Source organism: Vipera berus, assembly GCF_964194415.1.
Source record: "Vipera berus genome assembly, chromosome: 4".
NCBI lineage: Eukaryota > Metazoa > Chordata > Lepidosauria > Squamata > Viperidae > Vipera > Vipera berus.
This window is the reverse complement of record NC_138206.1, coordinates 59,410,764-59,438,427: the sequence shown is the minus strand read 5'-3', so window position 1 is coordinate 59,438,427 and position 27,664 is coordinate 59,410,764.

Here is a 27,664-nt window from a genome sequence, read left to right as displayed (position 1 = left end):
CGGAAGAAGGAATGCTATATCTAGAGCTCCTGAAGGAAAGATGGGATATAACTTTGACTAAACAATTCACAGTCCTGCACTTGCTGTGAAATGAAGTCTCAACGTATTTGGAAGGTGACACAAGGTTGCTTTAGAGAGAGAAAACAGAAGATGCGGGTAGGCCAGGGGTAGGCAACCTTGGCTCTTTTATGACTCGTGGACTTCAACTCCCAGAATTCCTGAGCCAGAGTTGAAGTCCACGAGTCATAAAAGAGCCAAGGTTGCCTACCCTTGGGCTAGGCTATGGTGACTTGCTGCCTTTTGCTTTTTAATAGAAGGCTCTTCTGTTCACGAAGGTAAAAGGTACCGTCTGGTTACTGTGATGCAAGCGCGTGATTTCTATAATAATGTTTTAAATGCAACGCCATTAACATCTCTGGAAGCTGAAAAGGGATCTGGAGAAGGAGTGCATCAAGAGGTCGAAGGTGGTCAGATAGAAGACAACGGTGTTGGAAGAGATCAAGATACAACTTCGTCGGATGATTCAATAGAACAGAGGGTGACGCGTGCTGCTGCAAAACGATCTAAGAAGAGAAAATAGCAGGATTTGCAGAAGTCTATGGAATTTCTACGACGTATTCATAGTCAAGTATGGGAGGTGGGAAAAGATTTGGGTGTAGACGCAATATATTTTTTACATGTGGTGGTTTTGTGGAAAGGGTGAGGTTTTTTTGGATTAAAGTTTGGTGGAATATATAGAAGATTTCCAAATGGAGGTTAAAGTTTTGTTCGCAATTTTTTTATTGTTTGGAATAATTATAGATGTGCTGGAAGAGGAACGGCCGATTACAGAAGAGTGGACTTTAAAGTTTTCTGATTTGGTTGAGGTGGCGAAGATCTTGGTTAATTTGAAAGATTATTTGTAAGAACGTTATATCATGTAATGGACAAAAAGGGATGGAGTCTATTTAGGACAAGTATAGGTTGAGAAGTATTATATAGTATTTGAATAATTCTTTTTTCCTTTTTTTTCTGTTCTTTTTTTCTCTTTCTATTTTGGGGTTCTTTTTCCTGTTTTTAATGTATATTTAATATTATTAAGGTTTGTCTTATTCTATATAAGCTAGAAAGTGTTTTTTTTTTATTTTAGTTTTTTATATATATTTAATATTGCCAAGGTTTGGTTTATCCTATATAAGCTAGAGAGTGATGGATTTTAGAATTTATAGTTGTTAGTACATGGTTGCTTATGTTTGCCTTTCTTTTTTTTTTCTTTCTCTTTTTATATATATACCTTGTATTCAGCTCTGGGAAGTCGGGGGGGGGGGAGGGGGGGAGGGGGGGAGGCAGGGGGGGAGGAGGGAGGGAGGGAGGGGGGGAGGTAGGGGGGGAGGAGGGAGGGGGAAGGGGGGTTTTTTAAAGGAAAATTGTATTTTAAAACTTTTCAATAAAAAAAAAATAGAAGGCTCTTCTGTTATAAACTGACATAAAAGACTTTTGGGATTAATGAAGATAGTATTTATATCTGTGTCCAAAACACTAGTGTGGTATAGCTACCACTTGTAATAGGATTTATCTGTAAACAGCTTTATAAGCTCGTTAGGATTTTGAGAGTATGGCTGAATGAAGCTGAGAAAGTAGTTATAAAAACATTTGCTTTCTCTTTAAGCAAAACCTGTTATACAGTATCTCTGCTCCGACCATATCCAACAAAGGCATAGTAGGTTACAGGACAGGATGTAAGAATCTAGTGGGATCGCAGAGGAATTCAGCGGTAGCTTTGAATCTTATAGCATCTTCACAGAATGTAAAGCCCTACAACTCACACCCAGTCCTTTACCCTGACCAGAATAGGGTCAGAATAGGGAGGTAGCAGACAGGTCAACGCACAGATAAGTATGAAGAAATTGTGTCTGACAACACATGCAAACAATTCTGCACAGCAAAAGTTTCAGCTCTCAAAATTTACCTAAATGCCTACAATGTTTTAGCAGCATTGTTTGATTAATCACACATTTGTCAGTTAATTAAGTAGAATTATAATTCCATATTCCAGCAGAATATGGGTATCTCTTAGATTTTGAAGGAGTCATAATACAGTACACGCTAAATTATAACATCAAAGTATTTTTATTAATAAAAGAAAAACTAGCATTTAGATTCTCATCTTTACACACAACAACTCAACATAACCAAAATGATCACAGAAAATAAACCAATCAGTCTTTATTTGCTGGTTACACGAATTAAAATTGCTCTGTTTATTCAACTATTAATTAACCTGAATATTGTGACATATTTAATCAAAGAATGCTGGCAGCCCCAGTTGAAATGCCTTTATTAATACAACTGAATACATACTTGTTTTTTTTTTTTTTTTATTGAAAAGTTTTAAAAATACAGTTTTCCTTTAAAAAACCCCCTTCCCCCTCCCTACCTCCCCTCCCTACCTCCCCCCTTCCCCCCCCTCCCCCCCTCCCTCCTCCCCCCCCACCTCCCCCTAACCCCCCTCCCCCCCCGGACTTCCCAGAGCTAAATACAAGGTATATATATATAAAAAGGCAATCATAAACAACCATATACTAACAACTATAAATTCTAAAATCCATCACTCTCTAACTTATATAGGATCAAACAAAACTTAGCATTATTAAATATATATAGAAGACAAAATAAAAAAAGAAAAAAGAAAACGAAAGAAGACTTATTCAAATGCTAGATAAAACTTCTTGACCCTATACTTATTCTGGATAAACTCAATCCATTTTCTCCATTCCATAATATAATGTTCTTGCGAGTAATCTTTCAAATAGGCCGAAATCTTCGCCATCTCTGCCAAGTCGGAAACCTTTAAAATCCACTCTTGTATAGTCGGCAGTTCCTCTTTCTTCCAATATTGACCTATCAAAAGTCTTGCTGCCGTAACTAAATTCAACATCAACTTAGAGTCCACAACTGTAGCGTCAACAATTATTCCCAACAAAAAAAATTGCGGACAAAACTTTATCCTCCGTTTAAAAATCTTCTGCATATTCCACCAGACTTTTATCCAAAAAGCCTTGACCTTTTTACATGTCCACCATATGTGAAAATATGTTGCCTCTTCATCACCACACCTCCAACATTTAGGCTGATAATTCGGATACATACTTGCAAGCTTTTTAGGATCTAGATGCCATCTATAAAACATTTTGTAAAAGTTCTCTCTTAAACTTTGAGCTTGAGTGAATTTTACATTCCTCACCCAGATCTTTTCCCACGTGTCCATTGTAATAACTTCCTGAATGTTTTGGGCCCATTTTATCATACAATCCTTAACAAGCTCTGTTTCTGAATCGATCTCTATCAATGCAAGATATATCCGTTTAATATGTGCTGATCCTTGATTTCTAATTTGCTTTATCAAATTTTCATCAGTCGTTGCAAATCCATTTTTTTGGTCTTCTTTCCACCTGGCCTGTAACTGAATATATTGAAACCAAGTCTGAACAACCTTCTCTTCTCGCAAGAAACTATATGATTTCAAGCACCAAATATTCCTTTCCAAACTTAAAATTTCCTTGTAAGTAGTCTCATCATGTTTGAAACCAGCATGTATATTTTCTATTGCGTGTTTTGGGATTGCCCACAATGGTATCTTGCTGCTTAACTTATGTCTATACTTCTTCCAAACTCTCAGCAATGCCTGTCTTAAAATATGCATCCTAAACACAGTATCTACCTTCTTATCATACAACAAATATGCATGCCAGCCAAACAACAGATCATGGCCCTCAAGATTTAATAACCTCGATTGTGTCAAATTAATCCAATCACTTATTCCTACTAGTGCAGCAGCTTCATAATATAATTTAAAATTAGGCATTTTAAGGCCACCTCTCTCACGAGTATCCTGCATAATCTTAAGTTTAACTCGTGGCTTTTTCCCTGCCCACACAAATTTATTGATACCACGCTGCCATTCCTCCAAGTTAGAGTCTTTCTTAAGAATCGGTATCATTTGAAATAAGAATAAAAATTTGGGCAGGACATTCATTTTCACTGCTGCAATCCGTCCCAACAAAGACAATTGCAATTTTTCCCAACTCTCCAGTTCTTTTTGAATTTTCCCCCATAACTTTTCATAATTATTTTTATATAGCTTTGTATTAGAGGGCGACAAAATCACCCCCAAATATTTAACCCTTTTAACAATCTCAAATCCAGTTAATCCTTCTAAGAGAGCCTTCTGCGAAACTGTCATATTTCTAGCCAAAATTTTAGTTTTCTGTATATTTACTTTAAATCCAGAAACCTTCCCATATTGTGTTATTATCTCCATCAGGTCCACAACAGAGTTCTCTGGCTGGGTCACTGTAACAACCAGATCATCTGCAAATGCTCTCAATCTGTAATCCTGATCTCCAACTTGTATCCCCTTAATTTTTTCCGAATTCCGAATCTTAACCAATAGTATCTCTAATGTTAATATAAATAACAAGGGCGATAGCGGACAGCCTTGCCTTGTGCCCTTCTCAATATTACATACTGTTGTCAAACTATTGTTAACTATAATTCGGGCAGTTTGTTTTTGGTATAATGCCCTAATCGGTTGTAGAAATTTTTCCCCAAAATCCATTTTGTCTAAAACTTTCAACAAAAATTGCCAGTTCAATTGATCAAAAGCCTTTTCAGCATCTAAAAAGATTAGCGCAGCAGAGATCTGGTTGTGCCTTTCCAAAAACTCTAACACATCAACTATATGTCTCACATTGGTTTTCATTTGTCTTCCACTAATAAACCCCGTTTGGTCCCCATGAATCACCTGTTGCAGAACCCTCATCAGTCTATTAGCCAAAACCTTAGCAAATATCTTATAATCTGTATTTAAAAGCGATATCGGTCTGTAATTTTTAACTAAAGTAGCATCCTGGTCTTCCTTCGGAATCAAAGAGATAAAAGCTGTTCTCCAAGACGGGGGCACCTTTCCCCCCCTCTGGATTGTCTGGAACAGTTCCTTTAACGGTTTTATCATCTCTAATTGTAAGTTTTTATAATAGGCCGCAGTCAAGCCATCAGTGCCTGGTGCTTTATCCACCTTCAGTTCCTTAATAGCTGTAAAAATTTCTTCTTCTGTAATCAGTTGGTTAATCCCCTCTTTTTGTACTTGCGTAAGAACCGGGATGCTAGCCTTCTCCAAATACGTATCAATACATACTTGTTTTATTTTTCTCTTGCACAGTGGTTTTGTGCTGACCTCGATGTGCACATGTATCACCTCTCCTGCAAGAGCTGCATTGGTTGCTGATTTTTCTTCCAGGTGTAATTCAAGGTGATGGTTGTCACTTTTAAAGCCCTTCATGGCTTGGGACCAGGTTATCTGAGGGACCATCTCTTGCCAGTCACATCCACCTGACCCACTAGAGCTGGGAGGAATGTTGCAGGAGGTATACCAGGCAGGGCCCAGAACCAGGGCTTTCTCCCTCTGGAACATCATCCCTCTAGAACAGGGGTGTCAAACTCAATTTCATTGAGGGCCACATCAGCATTGTGGTTGCCCTCAGGGGGCAGGGTGGATATGGCCAGGGTGGGCGTGGCCTACTGGGTGGGCGTGGCTAGAGTGTGTATGGCCTACTGGGTGGGCATGGCCAGCTCTACATCGTTCGCATCAAGGGTGCCTATGGGGGCCTGGGCAGGATTGGGACAGATCTGAGGGTCTCTGGCAGAAGGAGGGTCTCTGGGCCAGGGCCAAGGCAGTGGGGGCCGTTCCCTCACTGTTTCCAGGATGGCTTCGCGGGCCACATGAAACCACTTCGCGGGCCGGATCTGGCCCCCGGGCCTTGTGTTTGACATGTCTGCTCTAGAAATTAGACTGGTGCTCACTCTGACGGAAGGCCCTGAAGACATGGTTTTGCCAGCGGGCCTGGGGAACCCAGAGTGGGATGGAGCCCATTGAATGGCTGACATGAATGTGTGTTGTCATTATATGGCTGGTATGATGGGTTATTATTTTATTATTTTTTATTATTTTTATATTTCTTTTACATTGTGTTCTTATTTTCTATACGCTGCCTAGAGTCGCTGTGAGCGAGTAGGCGGCTGTATAAATTTTCAAAAATAAATAAATAAAATCCCAAGCTTGTCAACCTTTTCCCATTAAGCTTTATGGAAGTTGCTTTGTTGCAAAAATCTATCGCCATTTAGAATTTAAGAGCAATTAGATTGTCATTATCTTTCAAAAGGTAGGAGAACTTTTAAAATATATAGTTTTGCTCACATTTGCATCCATACTTCTCAATAAAGGATTAGGAAGGTTTCTGCGTTGATTTGTTTTAAAATGTTCAATAGAGCTGAAATTTATTACCAAAGAGTTATTGTCCAGTTTTTTAAGTACTGTACAATTAAGTTTCACATATGATTATCAACTTGCCCTTTCAGGTGGATCAACTAAACCTGACCCACAAAACTACAAATATTAAATGACAAGCATTAAATGTTTTATTCATGTATTTAGCTTTCCAGGTTCAATCACCCAAAAATGATTAGGCATTGTCACCTGCTCCAAACCCCATTGAGATGAAAGGCCAGAAACCTTTTGAGTCCAACAGTTTTTCCATATCCCATTTGACTACAAACTATATGAGGACAAGGTTAGTTCTTTCCTGCAAAGTGACTTATATGCTGCTAGAAGTGCAATTTATTACACCATTTTCAGGGCTGCAACATGGGCTGGAAAGCTCACTATTAAGATATATTATATAGAGGCAATGAATGACAACAAAAATTAAATAATATCCTAGAATGTAGAACTGAGTTGAAGCTGGCAGGTCATTTCTTTGAATGAAACTGTAGTCTTTATTCCTGGAACAAATATAGAAATAAGTCAGGAAATATTCCACAAGGTAATGTACAGGAAGGTATATTTTCCAAAATAACTTTAAAGTTGCATACAAGTTGGCAATATGCTTTGAATTTTCTATTGCTATTTTTAAAAATATATACTAAGTCCAGGCCTCTTTCCAAATACTTTCAGATTTTATTATGGTAGGCATCTTGTGTCCGGCAGAAGATCAGCCAGGATGTTAACCAGGAACTATAGCTTGGCTTCTGCATTTCTCTCCTGCCAATTTCCCCCCACAAATAGCCATAGATTTGAATTTTCTGAGAAAGGAGATTGAAGTAAAAGGCTAGAAGAAATATGCTCTACTCCATTACTATTAAAGCTAAGATTGTCTAATTATCACTCATATCTTCAACACCTTCTGGAAAACCCAGAATATTTTTCCCTTTTTGTTCTTCTGAATATAATAACTGGAATTATAATGCTTGTAATAAGTAATCTTCTGGATGATTTTTACATAACCTTCCAAAATCTGGCACCCTCCAAATATATTCAACATGTTTCTTGGGTTGCTTTGTCAAAAGTTAAAACTCAGGCTTCTAGAGCATATTAGAGCTACAGAGCACAACATGCACCTTTTGCCAAACTTACAGTCTGGGCTGCATTTCTGCAATATAGTATGATCAGGAGGAAGAAGAAGGAGGAGGAGGAGGAGGAGGAGGAGGAGGAGGAGGAGGAGGAGGAGGAGGAGGAGGAGGAGGAGGGGAATACAGGATGGAGATTGGTAGATTCAATTTCCCATGGGTTATTCTTAAATCTATCCTCAGTAAATATTTTGAAAGAGAATATCAGTGATGCAAGAAGAAAACCCTGTGTTTCTAAAAGATAAAATGGTGTTCTGGGAAAACGAAGAATATACCTGGAGAATTCAAGTTTATTTTTTTTTTAGATTAAAATTTTATTCTAGGTTTAAGAAACAATCCCTTCACTTCTTTCTTCTAAAGTGATGTTGGTTTTTTTTTTGGGTTTGGTTTTTTGTAAAAAGATTTTCTGCTTACAAAATAGATGATATAAATGATGGAAGTTAGCATTGTGTTGTAATGCTGTGTAAGTCACCTTGAACTCTGGAAAGAACAGAACAGAACAGAACAGAACAGAACAGAACAGAACAGAACAACTTCCTCAAAATTCTCCTTATTAAAAACTGCTGCAGAATGCATCATATATCCTGGTATTTCATGATCACTCCTATGCTGTTCCCATAACTCCTGCCACATGCTGAGAGCCATGTGACAAGGAAGCTCCTTTAAAAGCCATTACAACTGGAGACTATAGCACTAAACCCTTGAAGAGTGCTCTCTCTCCCTCCCCTCCCCCTCCCCCTCTTGTAAATATAGTATATATACCATGAATATATTGGAAGCACAAAGGCCCAGGTGACTTGGGATCAGAGATAAATGTGATGCCTTGCTGCTTCTTTATACTGTACGTATGCTGCAGCAGGATGAGAGTGACGTATGAGGAAGGCAAACGAGGCAGATTTTTGAATTAAAACATCTGAGTAGTTTTGTTTTGATCTTTATGGGATTAGAATTCCAAAAAGCGTGAAACACTTTTTCAAAGGAGCATCTATTCCTTCCCTACCTGGATTCTTCTGTCAATTAGCTTTAGGTCAGGGCTAAGTGCATAAAATAGAACTCTGTCAGTCTTAATCATTTATATTTTTACTTCTAAACTTGCATAGTGACCAAGATTTTGGTGCTTCCACATCCCAGGTGTCTTTTGCTTTATATTTGCTTGTTTGCTTAAATAATGTATATGTTTACGTAGACTCCTGTTGGCACTTATGTTTGGGGGGCAATAATGCACCAGCACTGGCTCTCGTTTTCCCTTGAATCACTCTCCAAAAATCCTGCCACTAGACAAGAAATTCTGGAACTGGAAACTTTTTGGAAAATCATGTAAGGTAGTGAAGTACAGATTTGTCTGTCTCTCAGATTTACTGAATAAGTGCTTTCCCTGTTCTAGAGATTGTCTGGCCCAAGCAGCTCACTGATCATCTCTTTGTTCTATAAGTTCTAATGCTGTTTTAATAGACCTCAGAAAATCTGGAAAATAGATACTTCTATAAAGGAAAAAATAAGAATACAACTATATTCTCAAGCAGGGGATTACTTGGAACTACTAGCCCCCAGGTGTCCAACATATATAACTGGGTTCCTGGTAATTGCACTCCTAATATATCTAGAGAGTGTGGAATGGGGATGGCTGTTTTAATCCCATTGTTTTCTCTCTAAGTAATAGTATTTCAACCTGGGCCAGGCCCTGTTAGCCTCTGAGCTATACCTATACCCAGTGCTTTTTTTGTAAAAGAAAAAGGTGCCGGAACTCACACATGTCATACAACCCGCCTTGCCTACCCTACAAGGTTCCATCCCAAAAAGGTGCCGGAACTCCATTTTGAGCGTTCTATGAGAAAAAAAGCCCTGCCTATACCGAATATACCTAATATCTCTCCCCCTCCCCATTTGCTTTGGCACTGGCCTGTGGAAATGGCAGAGTTCTCATCAAAAGCCTCCTCTTCTGTCATATGGGCAGAAAAAGCAAGCATCTATGCCACGTGCAGTCAAATATAGATCAGATCTATTTATTTATTTCTTTTCACCTGGATGCACAATTTTTGTTTACAACTGACCTCGAGATGCATACTTTGCTTCCCATTGTTTTACAAATTTCTTGTGCTGCAGCAACAAGATCTTCATTAATCTCAATTATCTTTTTACCTGTATATATACTTGCTAATAAGACTAATCACCAAACTTCTACCATACTAAAAAGAATCAGCTGAATATTCTCTGGATCCTGGGCTAAACAGTTATAAATAATGCCACTTCTTAGCATTATGCTTGTTATACATGCTATAAAGGTAAAGGTAAAGGTTCCCCCGCACATGCGTGCTAGTCGTTTCCAACTCTAGGGGCCGGTGCTCATCTCCGTTTCAAAGCCGAAGAGACAGCGCTTGTCTGAGGACGTCTCCGTGGTCATGTGGCCGGCATGACTAGATGCCAAAGGCGCACGGAACGCTGTTACCTTCCCACCGTAGTGGTCCCTATTTTTCTACTTGCATTTTTACGTGCTTTCGAACTGCTAGGTTGGCAGAAGCTGGGACGAGTAACAGGCGCTCACTCTGCTATGCGGCACTCGGGATTCAACCCGCCAAACTGCCGACCTTCTGATCGACAAGCTCAACTCTCCAGAGGTAAAGCAGGAGTGGCATAGCACAGTCAAACTCCTTAGGGGAGGGGAAAACGAAATATATGTGATAAGAGGAAATTAAAAAAATGAATTTTGAAATACAAATGCTTAGCTATGTCCTTATTGCACCAAAACAATCTGAAAAAGCCTAGCAAGATTTTTTTCTCCTCCTCCTCTTCTCCTCCTCACCATCTACCAGATTAGCTTGGAATTAAATGGTGCAGGGAAAAACAGAAGGAAATGTATCTTTATTTCCAGCGTTTATATTTGTTGATATCTGGCTTCTGGTTTCTGGCATATTACATCTTAAGAGATTTACTGCTGAATGTCAGGATCAATATAACATGAAAGCTCATACTCATCAAATGCCATATTTATTGCTTATATACAATATAGTGCTTATATACAATCAAGATTTTTTTTCAATCCAAAAGGCACTTTTTATATTAAGAATATTGCTCTTACATGGAGTTTCTCAGATTTGCCTGGATTATTTCAGCACAGTTTTGAGACAGACCAGACAATGGATGAAGTGCCACAAGACTGGAGATGAGCATGTTTCAAGCCTTTAAATGGGAGAGGGAATCCAGGAAACTATAAACTGTTTAGCCTTCTTAGGGAAGTCATTACAGATTCTTTGAAAAAAAAATCTTGGTAACAATGCAGTGATTAAAAGGAGCCAGAATGGATTTGCTGAAAATAAACCCTGCTAAAGTAACATCTTTCATTTTTAAAATTGATTCACCATGTTAATGCATTGTGGGAATTCTTTGAACATCATTTATTTTGATTTGAGCAAAACATCACATGATATTGTTAGGTTAATTAAATCCATTGTCTAATTTTTTTATTTTTTTTATTTTAATCCCATTTATATCCCGCCCTTCTCCGAAGACTCAGAGCGGCTTACAATCTAAGCACAAATCAAATGTGCTTAGCAGTAGCCTTCATTCTATGTATATGCCTGCTTATTAGGGCTTTCGGCTCCCCCCAGCGGCATTATTACAAAGTCAGCTTATTGCCCCCAACAATCTGGGTCCTCGTTTTACCTACCTCGGAAGGATGGAAGGCTGAGTCAACCTTGAGCCTGGTGGAATGCGAACCTGCAATAATTGCAGACAGCTGGTGTTACTTAAGGAGGCATTAGCCCACTGCTCCACCAAGGCTCTTAAATACTAAAGCCAATATGGAAACTAAAAATTAACTGAAGGGACTCATTGAGAGCATCTGCCATTACATGTGCAATAGAGGTTGAATTTACTAACAAGAGATTTGGTCCATTCTAGAAGGTTCTGATGTGGAGGTCTGTGGCGGTGCTTCTCCCATATGTGTAAATACATAAAGGTTATGAAGAAAAACTAAATTGAAATACAGTTGTAAAACTGTACTTATTATTGATTTATCAAGGGATCCATATCAAAGTAGAATGTAGCTTCTGTTATAATACTCCCCCCTATGTTGGTACACTTTTATTATTAATAGCTTAAAGAATAGACTGACTTCAAACTTGTGAAATATGCACTGTTTGTACTAGATCCAGAAGATTTACCAGCTGGAACAGGATGTTTTCATGGGTAGATGTACACTCAAATTAAAGGATAGAAAAGGATAACATAGAAGCCCAGATCAAAAGTTTGCTTTCACACACAAGCTTAGAACTTAGGCATTTCATACACAAAAATATTCCTCTGCTAAATTTACTTTATTTCATTAGGCAGAGGATTGTCAGTACTGTCACCCATAAGGAAATCTAAATCATCTTTTTACCCCCCCTGTATTAGATGGAGAGATGGAAAGAAGTTGTTGATGACACAAAACTGGCAACCATAATTAACTCATTATGGGACAGGATAGCATTACAAGTGATATTAATAGAATGGAAACTGGAAAGCAAATAGCAAAATGAAATTTAAAACAGACAAATGCAAATTTCAGACAAGGAAATAAATAAGTGAGCTTTAGACTGGGACATTTGGATTTGCAACAATACAATCACAAACATATCCACAGTATGATAAAGCTATAGAAATGGTTTATGTGACTTTAGGTTGTGTATTAGTCAAATCATTGCTTTCAAATAATCAGACATGATATTTTTCAATTTTCACTTTTCTTCTTCAGACTTGAACAGGAGAACTGAATTTACTACTGGACTCTTCTGAAAGAAAGAAAGAAAGAAAGAAAGAAAGAAAGAAAGAAAGAAAGAAAGAAAGAAAGAAAGAAAGAAAGAAAGAAAGAAAGAAAGAAAGAAAGAAAGAAAGAAAGAAAGAAAGAAAGAAAGAAAGAAAGAGAAAGAAAGAAAGAAAGAAAGAAAGAAAGGGCAATTGGAAAGTGGGAGGGGGGAGTAGGCAGCAAAGATAGCTGAATGGAATATTTTTGATGAAAAATGGAGGGAAGGTAATATATTTAATCTGGAAAACATAAAACTGAATGAAGGCATGACAGCGCATGCAGAAAAATGCTGTTATTTGTTTTTGCAGTTGCTTCCTAGGGTAAGAACAGGTCTAATACCTAAGCTGTTCTTTTGATTTGTTTTATTGCTAATTTATATTTTAGTTTTTATGTTAAATTTAGTAAGATACCTGGAGGATTATTTTGAATGGACATATCAAATATATTTAAAAATATTCACCATAAAGCTTAATTTTGTTGTGGAAAATTGGTTTAAAAATATATGTGTGAAGGAAAGTATGTATTAAAATGGAGATTGGAGATGAGGGCATGAAAATGTACATTGTGAATCCTACTTGCCTTCACAGTATTCCAGAATGCCAGGCATATGTCAAGTCAACTGTAAACATTTTGAATTCACATTCACTCACCTGGGTTTGAATTCACATCTTTCAGAGAAATAGATGCCCTATATGTCCCATAGATGCCACTGAATATATTGCAATTTTATTTATCCCCTGTGAGATAAATCTATCTCAAGAGAAGGAGGGCTGATTTCTCTAGTCTCATATCTCAGGCTTCAGGCCTAGGAGATAACACATTTTGCTCATCTTTTTTCTTTCATACTTGCCAAATAAGGCCACAGGTTGTAGGAGTCCACACACACATATAGTGCCTCATCTGGCATCTTTAGGGAAGATAGGTGGCACCAGCAGTGAAGCAACTCCACCAAAGCCAAAAAGTGCATGCCAACTCTGAAGGACCATCTTTTATTATTTGAGCTAACCCTATTGCTACAACATATATGGAGATATGCATGAACGTTTTTGGATGGGAGAGAAAGTGGACCAAACAAAATAGAGCCAGAAGAACTTGAGAAATCCTCAAATTTATATTTTAGTTTTTATGCTAAATTTTGTAAGATACCTGGAGGATTATTTTGAATGGACATATCAAATATATTTAAAAATATTCACCATAAATGACCTCCCAATTGGACTACTGCCACGCTCTCTACATGGGGCTGCCCTTGAGGACCACCCGGAGGCTTCAGCTGGTGCAGAATGCAGTCGCACGGGTTGTGATGGGGGTTTCCCGATACTCACACATAACACCTCTGCTCCGTGAGCTGCATTGGCTTCCGGTTGCCCTCCGGGTGAGATTCAAGGTGCTGGTGATGACCTATAAAGCCCTTAATGGCTTGGGTCCGGGATATCTGAGGGAACACCTGCTGCCAGCATCAAGCTCCCTTTGTCCTGTGCACTCCCACAGGGAGGGTCTTCTCAGGGTACCGCTGGTAAAAGATTGCCGGCGGACAATACCCAGGGGGAGGGCCTTCTCTGTGGGTGCGCCGGCCCTTTGGAACCAGCTGCCTGTAGAGCTTAGGACTGCCCCTGACCTTCGCTCATTCCGCCGGGACCTGAAGACCTGGCTCTTTGAGCTCTCTGGCCTGGACTGAGAGGATTAACTGGGGTTTCAATTGTATTTTAATTGGGGTTTTTATTTCAAGGTTAATGTAATCATTTTAATTGTTTTTAATTTTTGTAATTTGCTGTATTGTTTTTTAAAAAAACCTTGTGAACCGCCCTGAGTCCTACAGGAAAAGGGCGGTATATAAGTCTAATAAAATAAATAAATAAATAAATAAATAAAAACAAAAAAGAATCAGTCATCCTTAGCTTTCAGTCAGAGATAGTACAAAAAGCAAGCTATGGAGGCTTACGTTCTGGATTTCCTAAATCAGGGCAGGGATCTATACTACTTACCTCCCCTGTCTGCACTCTATGCATTTAGCTGTCCAGGTAATAAACTGTACTTTTAGTTTAACTAGAAGCTTTTTTCCAAGCTTAACTGCAGCTCAACAGATTCTTGAGCTATTATCCTCCAATTGTTCTTTCATATGTTAATAAATGAGTAAGGTATTTAATTCATGTGCCATACATACTTATGGTTACAAATGAGTAAAAAAAAATATGAGCTTCTGAAAGTAAAGGAACTCTAACCCTTAAAATGACACCTTGTTAAAAAAAAAACCTTGAGAAGCAGGTTTTGTGTATAAGATAGGGCAGGGGTGTCAAACTCGCAACATCATGTGACGTGTTGCGATGTATCGTGACTTTTTTTCCCATTGCCGGCAATGGGGTGGGCGTGGTTTTGGCATGACGCATCTGGCCTGCAAGCTAGCAGTTTGACACCCCTGAGACAGGGGCTGAAATTTGGGGGGGAAAAACAACCTCATTGAAAAATGTATTGATTGCATACATTTACAGCTGATGCTGTAACCATTGGTTTGTGTAGTTTAACATTATTTAAAAGTTAGCAGCTGCTCTCCAGAATTTTAGATAGAAGTCTAATCTAATTTAGATATGTCTCCTTTTAAATATAATTTTATTGGGACTTTTAACCTGGATAAAAGAAATATATAAAGGAAAGAAAGAAAAAGTGCAGACCATAATAGTTAAAGAAAGGGGAGGAGATAATTGAAGCAACTCCAGACCTCCTTTACAGCAGTTTCAAACAAACACATTATTCTTCCTCCCTGTTTAACATTACAATACATTACAAGATTGACTCTGGATCTTCTAAACACAAGGGATGGATTCTGGCAGTGAACAATGTCTCTTTCTCACAGGTTAGTCATCATGAGCAAGTCAGAATTGTATTACAACGGTTCAGCTACCTGAAAAGATTTTTAAACTAGAATAAAAATAAATAAAAGCATAGTGAAAGAGGTTGGGTTATACATAAATATTCATACAGTAAATACTACATTACATTTTTGGTTACCTAGTTTTCTATTTGTGTATTTCTTTATGGAGCTGTAATATAGCAGTTTATAAACTTTTCTGTAGCACTGCAAATGTGAAGTTTAGCTTTTTATATTCTCTGGTTTTTATAAAAAAAATAAATGGCTTTTCATATTTCAAAATGAGCTCAGTTCGTTTCCCACCCCCACTCCCCCTATTTCTGAGTCTGAACTGCTTGTCTTACTTTCTGCTTCTTCATTTGCATTGTAATCTGAGTTTTTGCTGCTTCCTTTGTGTACCAGAGAAAGTCACAAATATTTGTTGGGAAAGTCACCGTTAACCCACAAGCCATGTGATCTTTTTCAGGCTAAGCTGTCCAAGAATTCACTTCCTCGATATCTCTGATTCAAGCTCCCAAAAATGCCCTACGTAGTGAATCACATTTCCTTTTGGAAATGACAGGACTTCCTCAGCAAGTTGTTCCAATTTGCCCACTTCTCATCTTTGGTGCTATCAGGAAAAAAAATGAATTGCCTGTTAAATTTTTTCCATGATCAGCTGGGAGTTGCATCCTTTTCATGGAGGAAAGAGCTTCTGTGAGTCAAAGATGACAAACTGAAAATTAGTATTTGGCATGGAGCTAAATGACAAATAGAACTATTGCCCAAAGCCAGCTTAAAGAGGAAGGAAAGTGTGTGTTGGAGCAAAGCCCCACTGGAACCTCATTCTGGAGGCCAAACTGTTCAACCGAGAATTTTTCAGGACTAAAATACGTGGCAATACAAACCATCTTTTAACCACTGTATTGGGCATGTGAGCTAATTAAGATGACCTAAGTCAAGATCTCTTCTAGTACTGTTATTCAAATATTTTTGTAAGCAGCATGTCTCTACAACAAAACAAACTACTCCCATCTAGACAATAGATTAGATCTAGATCAGGCATGTCAAACTCGCGACGTCACGTGACGTTGCGCGACGTATCGGAACTTTTTCCCATTGCCGAAAATGGGATGGGCGCGGTTTCTCCGTGACGCTCCAGCCCGCGGGCCAGCAGTTTGACACCCCTGATCTAGATGATGCATATTTACCAAGAATATGTGTAGTGTTTGATCTCCATCCTCTGCAGCAATTAGTGTTTTCTTATGAAACAAATGCAGTCTTGTTCACTGCCAAATTATGTTCTCTTTACTGGGAAGCTAAACATGGCCAAAGCAATTTTAATTTTAGTGGATAGGATATAATATTTCTATGAACTATTCCACAGGTTTAGACAGTTCGAAAGCACGTAAAAATGCAAGTAGAAAAATAGGGACCACTACGGTGGGAAGGTAACAGCGTTCCGTGCGCCTTTGGCGTCTAGTCATGCTGGCCACATGACCACGGAGACATCCTCGGACAAGCGCTGGCTCTTCGGCTTTGAAACGGAGATGAGCACCGGCCCCTAGAGTCGGAAACGACTAGCACGTATGTGCGGGGGAACCTTTACCTTTACCTAAAGGCATGAGAATAGGCCAACCCTGCTACTTTCTGGACAGGAGACAATCCTGGTAGAAAATTACCGCTTACAAAAATTCTATATTCCGTTGCTTCCAAAACAGCATCTGGAAATATTCCATTCTAGCTGAAAATGTAGAAAATAGTGAGAAAATATTTGCCTACAAAATGGCATTCACATTGATTTAGATACTCTGTTAAGTTAAAACAAAGGAAAGAGCAATGTAGAAAATTCATAATTGTTGAAAGAAAAGCTAACAAGTTCCTAATTGGAAATACTTAATGATAAATATAATAATATGTAGATCATAAAGATATGTTGATATCTTAGTTGATATAAAACTAAGGAACGGTCAAAATCTTTTCTTCTTTGTTATGCTATTTCAAATTATGAGTCTCCCATGAAGTTACTGTGTTATGACAATAGTTATCAAATGTTAATTTAAATTCAGCCACTGTTTGACCCTCATGATAGCATGCTATAAATGAATATTTTATTTTAAATGCTATATACAGTAGAGGTCCAAAGAGATTGACCCTAATCCATAACAATGATAAAAATCAACATTCCTTTAGGGAACTGTATTCTTCTAAAACAAACCTCCTGCTTCACTTACTTGCTCACTTATTTCCCTTATTTAGCTCTTGTCAGATGTAATTCATTTTAATCTTCAATATATTCTTTTAATTTGTAACTTGAAAATGGTCCCCAAGTATTGTCAGATAATATTTGGAATCAAATTGGGAATACTGCTATAAACAAAAACAGTAAAAATAAGGCAGAGCTTAATAAATAAATGGTGATGAATGAGATGAGATGGTCCTCAGTATTTTTTTTTTGCCAGCCAAGCAATAAAAATATTGCAAATTTTTCCTTATAAACAGCTATTTATTTGAATGATAATATCATCAAAACCTTGAATAACTGGCAGAAAAGTTCCAACAAAATCTAGGATCTCAGTCCTCTAACATAAGCATTAAAAAATTTTCAATATTGCTGGATTCAGATATTGCTCTACAACAGCATTTTTCATATGGTATTCCATAGCCAACTATAGCTTATTCAACAAACCATGGTTTATCAAATTATAGCTTAACAATATAGGTTGAACCCACTGATTGAGATATGTTCTTTGTTAATACAATATCCTAAATAGATCTACAAGGAACCATATATGGAATTTTTAATTTGATTAATGGCAACTCAAGAGAAATAAAGAATTGCTGATATGTCATATAAAGACAGCTTTATAAGATTCTGTTGTGATTTTTATGATTCCAGTACTGCTGTAATTATGGAAATTATAGCAGAGGTGGTTGCTGAAGTGATCTCTAACTTCTTTTTGCCTATTAGACAAATGGCTCTTCAAATTATTTTTGGGTAAGAAGCTGCACCAAGCAATACACAATGAAGAAAGTCTGAAGCTGGTGAGATGGAATCTCTCATTCTCGTGCCAGAGAAAACTATTTTGTAAAGAAAAGACAAATGGCAGAAAAACGTCAAGGCCACAAAAAACAACAGGAGGGAGAAATGCAGGATTTGAATCTTGGGAGTAACCTATATAAATAACAAGATTGCTTTGTATGTTAGATGGAGAACTTCTTGTATGCAGGATTTTCAATTTTATGCAATAAATCTACTTATGTGGCCTACCTGAGTCTGCTTGTGTATACGGACCAGGGAAAAGTTTCACTAATGGTAGTCCTCAAGTTATGACAGTAATTCAGCCTACCTTTTACTGTTGAAAATCGGACTAAATTTTAAATGAACATCATCAATGACTCTCCCAGCCCTACTTTCCCCAATGCATTCATTAAACAAATGTGCCAGTCATTAAGTGCGCATAGGATGCCTCGAGGATGACCTGGAGGGCCTAGTGGAGGCACAAGTCCACCTGCTTTAGGCCTCCCAAGGCTTTTCCCCATCCCCTGAGATATCCCATGGTCTGCTTTCCACCCCTTGGGGTCCCCACAGACACTGGATCCTCCTCCACCCCTCACAATTGCTTGCTTTTCTTGCGAAGATCTGAAGAGCGAAGGAGGAGAGGAAGGGAAGGAGAGCAGGCCTCTCTTGCTGGGACACTTGGGAGAAGTCTACAAGCAGCATCCTTTTTAATCGAGGTACCCATGCAGCCTAGCAACGAGGTGGCTGAGCAGCACGATCAGGGTAAGTCCTATGCTTTGCAAAAAAACATTTAATTCACCAGTAAAGCAGCCTTTCCCCTCCATCCAGGGGAACCTCTGCATTTGAAATCTGAGCTAGCTCTGCTGGCAACCTATTTCTTCTTCCCATGCTTGCAGGGGGTATTGTATTGTATTATATTAATATTGTGAGCCGCCCAGAGTTACTTGTGGTAAGATGGGTGGCTAATAATTTTTTAAAATAAAAATACAGAGTGAAAGTATTAATTAATTATTTTGTTCATGGTAGTGAAAAGACAAGGTGGAGGTTGATCGATTCCATGCACTGCTGTAGGATTATTAGGATTCATTCCTGTTGCATTTTGTCTTTTGTCTAAATGTGCTGGGTAGCAAGTTTAGATAGAAGAAAGGCAAGAAGAAAAGATTAAAATGTTCTCAATCAGCTGATTTTTCTTGGGTTTCTCATTTATTAAGAGCTCTTATTTAATCCCCAAATATATTGGCCTTCATCATCTGACTTCAGTATTTCATGGCCAGGACCTAGGCATTTATTTGCCTTGCCAAAACTTTGTAAATTTTCACTTTAAAATTTAACTGAAGCCAAGAATGAAAATTGTTATGTGAGTAGAATACTTTTCTTGGCTTAACGCTTCTAACGATGGTTAGGATGGAAAGCCGGATGGAAGGAAAGAACAATTTAACCTGATAAATCTTATAAAAGTAAAAGGTAAAAGAAAAAGTCTGCAGCATTTTGGTTTTGACTGCTGAGAGGACTTCTTATGTGTTCCTGTGCCAAAGGCAGTCTATTTCCCCTCAACTTACTAAGTTTTGATTTAGTAGTGTCAAGGATTCCAAAACTTTCCTTTCCTGCTTCTTGGCTATGTTACTTCAGCACTTTGGTTAAGCTTGGCAAAGAAAGTTATTGGATCAGGTATTAGATAGGCTTCATGTCTAGACATGTTTTTTTTCCTGCTCCATCATAGGGTAGAAGGAGAGTATTTTTGGGTGATGAGTTCAGCTTCATGATCAAAACACACATTTACTTGTTTTCTTTTCCTCTGAGGTTGTTAAAAGAATTTACTCACTGCAATGAAAAAAACTCCTCCTCATCTATTTACACAGCCTACTGTATATGCCACAAATGAAAAAAATGAATGAATACACACACACACACACACACACACACACACACAGACAGACAGACACACACTCTTATACTACTAACCAGAGTAATAGGTTATTTTACTTAAAATGAAAAGAAGATTGTAATTTTTTATTTTCATTTCTTTCTTTGTGATTCTCGTGATTTACTACAGTAAGTAGCTCAGCTCATGCTAGGACTGAAATTATCTCTTAAGAATGACACTTGTTTGACTATATTTCTCTTTATTTATTACTAAATTTAACCTGCTGGTCCATCCTTGGAAATCTAAGTGATGGAAAGGTAGCTTTCTTCTTCATTTTTAAATTAAAAATGTCCAGCAGGCATCATAATTTCTCGTTTTCTGATAGATTATTTTTCCTTACTCAGTACTTAAGATCTGGAAAAGGAGAAAACAAAATCGTACTTGACTAATAATATAGACATCAAATGTTAATATTTCCACTTTATAGAGTTCCATATTTCACTACATAATTACTTTTATTGCAATTTTGTCTCATTATTTCATACAAATTGAGAATACGTTACCCTCAGATCTCTCAGCATGTTTATAAAATTTCACAGTAAATAAAAAAACTGCCTTTCTTGAAATCTCTGTTCTAACTCCCTAAAAACACTGTTCCAGAGTTTTGTGGCGTTTTCACTTAAAGCAAAGCACGCTTTTAATGGCAGGATTTCTGTGCTTTGTATTTCTGAATTCATAAAATAAATAGACTTCACTTTGTGTAGCAGTGCTGAAGTGTTCTGGAGTCTGGTCATAAAAGGAAGCAATCTAATGCTGGCCTGAAAGATAACAATTAGTAATACAGCATGAGTATTTTCTGTTTATATGACTAAGCACTTAGTCACCTACCTGGGCTGTGGCTTCGAACTGGACTGAACATCTCTGTGTTTGGCAGGAACTGAAGTTCAGTGCATTTTTCAGACATGAAATTCCCAAGAACAGAAGGGACAGTTTAACTTTGTGGTTATGGCTACGAATGACCAAGGAAATCTTAATTACATTTGAGGAAAAATCCCTTAGTCATAAAGGCTCAAACATACTCTAGATCTTTTAAAAATAAATAAATGCATTTTTGGGTTTTGTGGTAATAAGTAAGTTGTTAAATATAAACATTCAATGTTTCTTTTTTTTTTCTTTTCAAAAATTTCTTGAAGCTAAAGTTACCCATTGATTATTTCATGATATGTACAGCTAAGAGCCTTGAAAGAAAGAATTTGGCTTTTGTCACAGTATTGAATGCAATAGCCTTTTTGCTTTGTTTAGTTTTTAAAGTAAATGGCAACATCAGGATAAAAAACCAAGCACATTTATGTATACAATATGCCATTCCAAAATGGCATACTACCCCAACAGCAACAAACACGTTTGTATCATGAAAGCACTTGAATCTGGTACAGAATTTTTTAATATATGATCAGTAAGTTATTTTTTCTTAAGCATTATTTACTGGTAAACATTCAGTCCTCATATACGTAATTAGATAAGGCGATTCTGTAGTAGTATAATCTGCTTTTTGGCATCCTGACAATTTTTCTTCTGTGAAATGAGTATTAAATATTCATTGAATATTCAATATTTTAATAATAATTGAAGATGAAAGAACACTGCTAGGAAGCCTTTATGCTTGTTTGAAAAAGAATTTTTAAAGTCCATTCATGTATTTCCAAGTAAGTATGCATATTAAAGCCTAATATTGCTCTAGTCTAGAGGAAAGGTGCTATATAAATCTAACAATTTTTAAAAAAATCAATGTTGTACTTTTTAAAAAAAAATCTAGTAAAATGCTGCCTTTAGGTTTTGCCCTCAAAGACGCATAAAATTATGCTTCTTTTGAAGGCAGTCTCAAGGCACCACTTTGTTATTTTTTTAAAAACAACCATATTGGTTTATTTGTTTTACTGTTAGATTTCTATCCTGCATATCCTACAGAAATTCAAGGTAGCCTACATTACATTCTCTCTTCTATTTACCCCCCCCCCCAAAAAAAATTATCTGTGGCATAGATTGCAATCCAGAATCACCTGGTGAGTTCCCATCGTTGGGGTGGAGTTGAACCTTATTTTAAAAAGTAACAAATGAAAACAGATATATGCAATCTTTGAAAGATACTTTTAAAATAAGGAGGAAGAAAAAGATTGTAGTACCATGTGGATGAGATCAAACTGAGGAGGAGCACTAGAGGAACCCTACAGTTGACATTAGTAGCTGAATTGTGTGGGAGTAGTTCCTATAAATCTTGTATCTAGTGCAGCTGGTACAAAAATCTGTTGTTTCCCTAGACCCCCCCACAAATAAAACAAAGACTAAACACAAATCCATAGACTATAAGTTTGGGTTATACTGTCAGATGATGACAGATTGTCCTCAGTGTATGATCATAATTGGGATTGGAATTTCCATCATAAATCACTGCAGTCATATGTCAAAGTGGGCCCAATTTTATGACACTTTATGGCAGTTAAGCGAATCATGCTGTTCTTAAGTGAATTATGCAGTTGCTAAGTGAATCACATAGTTGTTAAGCAATTCAGCTTAACCAATGGGTGTTTTTTGCTGGAAAATGGGAAAAAAGGTTGCAAATTGCAATCCTGTGACGTCTGGATGCTGCAATTGTTTGTAAATTATTTGTAAATCACGTAACCACAGGGGGTGGTGTGATTGTCTTAAGTGCAAGTACAAATCATAAGTCACTTTTTCTGAGGCTGTTGTAACTTTGAACTACAAGGTCTACTTTGTCTATAAAGAGATGTAGCTGATAGATTAGCCAAAATTCTTCAACGATTGCCTTGGTAAAACAGTGCATTTGTCATGATAGCCACAAACCAAGGAAAATGTCATATGATGCACTTTATCTTTCAGGAGACCATAACCCCATGTCTAATAATTCCATCTAGACTGACATTTTTTTCAACTCATGGTATTTCATCTTATCTTGATTAAACCCGTCAGTTGCCCTTATCCACTTTAAACTTTAGTTTAATCAGCCTTCCTGGAAATATAGGGGAGAAGAAGAGAATGGTCTATTCAAATCACAAAAAGATCTAATCATTTAGTCTGTATTTATTGATGCCTCCTCCAAGTGGCACAACACGTGTCAATGGGATTACGATAGACACCTGAGTTATACCAATGTACAATGGAGCGAAAGAGAGATCACCAATTGTATTTTTTTACCCTCTAAAATATGTCTGCATTTCTGCAGCCTGCTAGAAAAGTCCTTTTATGTGGGAATAGTGGTCTTTTTGGCTGCATAAACATTAGTACTTAGAAAATGAGTTTGTTTTTAGTTTTTTCCCCTCTGCTGATAGTTAATCAACGTTCTATCCTCATTTGACTCTTTCTTCTCCCCTCTGTTTTTTATATTTGTTTTCCCTTGCAAATCTCAAGGCTCCTCTGTGTCTTGAATAGAATAGAGCTGGAAGGGACCTTGGAGGTCTTCTAGTCCAGCCCCCTGCTCAAGCAGGAGAACCTATACCTGTGGTGGTGAACCTATGGCATGGGTGCCACAGGTGGCATGCAGAGCCCTCTCTGTGGGCACGCGCACTGTCACCCCAGTCCTAGGCGTTCACCTTTTCGCTTTAGGCCTCCGCCGCCATGTACACACAAAAAAAGGTTCAATCAATTAATTTCAACTTCTCGCAGGAAAAAAAGTTCTCGCAAAGTTGGAATTGATTGATTGAACTTTTTAGTCCCACGCAATCTGCTGTTACCACTGCAGCCACGCCAACCCAAAGGACCACACCCGCCCGGCATCCAATGATACATAAGTGGGTTTTGGGCTGCAGTTTGGGCACTCAGTCTCTAAAAGGTTTGCCATCACTGACCTATACCATCTCAGATAAGTGACTGTCTAGTCTCTTCTTAAAAATCTCCAGTAATGGAGCAACCACGATATCTGGAGGCAAGCTGTTCCACTGGTTAATTGTCCTCACTGACAGGAAGTTTCTCCTTAATTCCAGGTTGCTTCTCTCTTTGATCAGTTTCCAACCATTGTTTCTTGTCCTGCCCTCTGGTGCTTTGATGAATAACATGAACCCGTCTTCTTTGGGCAGGCCCTCAAATACTGCAATGCTGCTATTATGTCTCCCCTATTTCTTCTTTTTTTTAGACTAGCCAAACCCAATTCCTGCAGCTGTTCTTCGTAAATCTTTTTGTGATATGGTCACCAAAACTGGCTGCAGTATTCCAGGTGTGGTCTTACTAGGGTTTTATAAAGCGGTACTAATACTTTGCATGATCTTGATTCTATGCCTCTGTTTATACAACCCAGGATTGTATTAGCTTTTTGGGCGGCAGTTGCACACTGCTGGCTCATAGTCAAGTGATCGTTCACTAGGACTCCAAGGTCCCTCTCACAGTTACTGTTTTTAAGCCAGATCTCACCTAATCTGTACTTGTACCTTTGATTTTTCCTGCCTAAATGTAAGACTTTGCTTTTCTCCACATTGAAACTCATTTTGTTGGATAGGGCACATTGTTCAAGTTTGTCAAGATCTTTTTGGAACCTGAGTTTGTCTTCTGGGATGTGGCTATTCCTGCCAGTTTAGTGTCATCTGCAAATTTGATGAGTTCCTCTTCAATTCCCTCATCTAAGTCATTTATGAAGATATTGAAGAGTACTGGGCCTAAGACGGAACCTTGTGGTACCCCACTGCTTACTTCTCTCCATGTGGATGTAGTGCCATTGAGGACTACTTATTAAGTATGGTTTGACAGCCAGCTACAGATCCATGTGGTGGTGATGTCTATTCCACCTTTTTGTAGCTTACCAAGGAGTAGGTTGTGGTCTACTTTACCAAATGCCTTAGCGAAGTCTAAGTATACTACGATCACAGCATTTTGCTGGTCTACTAATTTAGTCACTTTATCAATGAATGAAATAAGATTGGTTTGGCATGATCTGTTTTTAACAAACCTGTGCTGGCTACTAGTTATATCTTTGTTTGCTTCTAGTTGTTTGCAGATCTGTTTTTTTATTATATTTTCTAGGATCTCCCCAGGCATTGATGTTAAACTGATTGTTCTATAGTTTCCATTTTTCCCCCCTTTCTTAAAGATGGGAACCACAACAGCCCTTTTCCTATCTTCAGGTACTTCCCCGGTGCTCCAGGATTTATGAAAGATATGGTGCAATGATTCTGAGATAACATCTGCCAGCTCCTTCAGAACTCTGGGATGTAATCTGTTGGGTCCCGGCAATTTATATCGTCAAGGTCGGATATGTGTTCTCTTGCCATTTTCTTGCTTATTTTAATTTTTGTTTCTAGTTTGTCTTTTGCAGTGGTTTTTTGGTATGTTGGGCTATAGTTTCCTTTTGTGTGAAGACTGATGCAAAGAATGAGTTGAGTAGCTCTGCTTTCTCCCTGTTGCCTGTTATTTCCTTGCCATCTTCTCTCTTTATGGACCTACAGTTTCCTTGAGTTTTTTTCTTGTTTTAATATGTTGGAAAAAACTTTTTTTTAATTATCCTTGATTTCAGTTGCAAGACTTTGTTCATTCTGAGCCTTTCCTTTCCTGACTTCATTTTTGCATGTTCTGGCTGTCTGCTGATAATCAGCCTTAGTTATGTGCCCGTCTTTCCATATTTTGTATTTGTCCTTTTTTGTCTTCAAGTTTTTCAGAGAGATTTTTGTGCAGCCATGCTGGTTTCTTCTTAAATTTCTTGTTTTTCTTTTTCAGTGATATTGTGCTGGTCTGGGCTTTTATGATCGCCTTTTTCAGAGTTTCCCACGCTTCTTGGATTATTTTCCCCTTTAGGATTTTCATCCATGGGATCTTTCCTAGGTTTTCTCTGAGTTTGTTAAAGTCAGCTCTTTTGAAGTTTAAGACCCTGGTTGGGTTTTTTTCCTATTGCTAGTGTTTGCATTATATTAAATTCCAGTATGACGTGGTCACTTTCACCAAGATTCCGGCAACCTCAATTCCCTCTATCACTTCTTCTCTTCCAATATCGCTTTGCTGTCTGGGCTTGGTTGATGCTATTTTGGTTATATAAATACTGGTTCTTTTTTCCTGAGGAATACTAACATAATTATGTTGGTATTCAGTATTGGTTCATTAAGGCAAAACTGAGACCAGTTCAAAAGAAAGTGGGTTTTAATTTGAGAGGGAAGCTATGGTCAATGGCTTTTGACAAAATAGGCTATTTTGATTTATTAAAATGTGAAAGTATATACAAGAAATTAGAGCTTTTGTGGAATCATTAGTACTATCATTCTAAGATCAGACTAGAATATTTCCCAAGACTCTGTGGTAGATTTCCAGATACTTATTGTGGTTAGGTATTCTCTAAATATAGTCTATTTTCTGAAAATACACTCAGTAGAAGAATGTTGATCAGTTACCTAATAATTTTAAGCTTGGGACTAAATTTAATACCAGAATCATGAGATATCTCACATGATATATTGCTTATAAATCACTAAGTTGTTCAATTTCTGCATAGTTCACCATTTTGCAAACCGCACAACTGAAATGGATTTTCCATGAAGCTAGTCTCTTAAATTATGCCATAGCTTTGTTCAAGTATAACAAAAGTATGAAGGAGTCAAAGGAAATCCATTGGTCTACACATATCTCCTAAAAATATGTGCTTGGAACATTTTTTGACAATACAGATTGATTCAGGCTGAAGGGAGACACTCTAATATGAGCAGAATTGTCTTAATGTTAATGCAAAGCTTGGCCAATCAGAATTTCCATCCCTCTAAAAAGATTCTATTTATATGGAAGAACTCCTCAAGCAGATCCAGGACATTGATAAAACAGTATGCATGTCATTCTCCAAGCAGAGTTAGCCATGCATATTTTCATTGGCCACACTACTTTTCAGTATAAACTAAAAGCTCACTGTACTCAGAAAATCCATGTCAGGAAAGTAATTTCCTGATTTAAGATAAACATAGGACGTATACATTGTTTCCCTGAATAAAATCAGTTTTACTTATACTATAATACCAGTATACCCACCCACAGGGGAGCAAAGAAACCCAGTCTTTCATCTAAGAATGTTATATAGCAATCATGATCCTTGAAAACAATTTGATTTTACAAGCAGACATGTAAACTATGAGAGTAATACAAACACCCCCAAGCATTTAGGGGAATGCATTGGACATTTTGTAAGTAACCATGACCAGTAAGTAATCATTAACCAATGTCTCATTTTCTAAAATAGTTTTACTGTTAGAACATTTATAACAAGTTGTTACAACATACATTAAACATACAGTCCTCATTCAATATCTATGTTGCACAGAGACTCTCAAACTTTCTGTTTGGAAAGCATGTTTACCAACTGCTCAGTATAAAGGAGTGGGTCTGTAAGAATATGAAAGCCTGATTAAAAAGGAAGTAATTTCACATTTCCTTGAAAGAGAATCTTTCACGGCTACTTCTTAAACCTGTCCTCAAATCTGAATTGTTACAGTTCAGTTCTTGAGTACACAGTGCCTAGTCAGGCTGTCTTTGACTGTACTGCTAACACTTTAATTTAAACACAGAAACTATCCTGGTCACTCACTATACTTAGAAATATAAAGCTTGTGAAGCAGGTTGGAAGAACCCTGATTAAAAAAATCCCTTGTGTCAACGTAGTTCAGATACCACTCAAGGCCAACAAAAATATCTCCTGTCTCAGGAAAGAAGAGGAAGACAGACAGACTAATA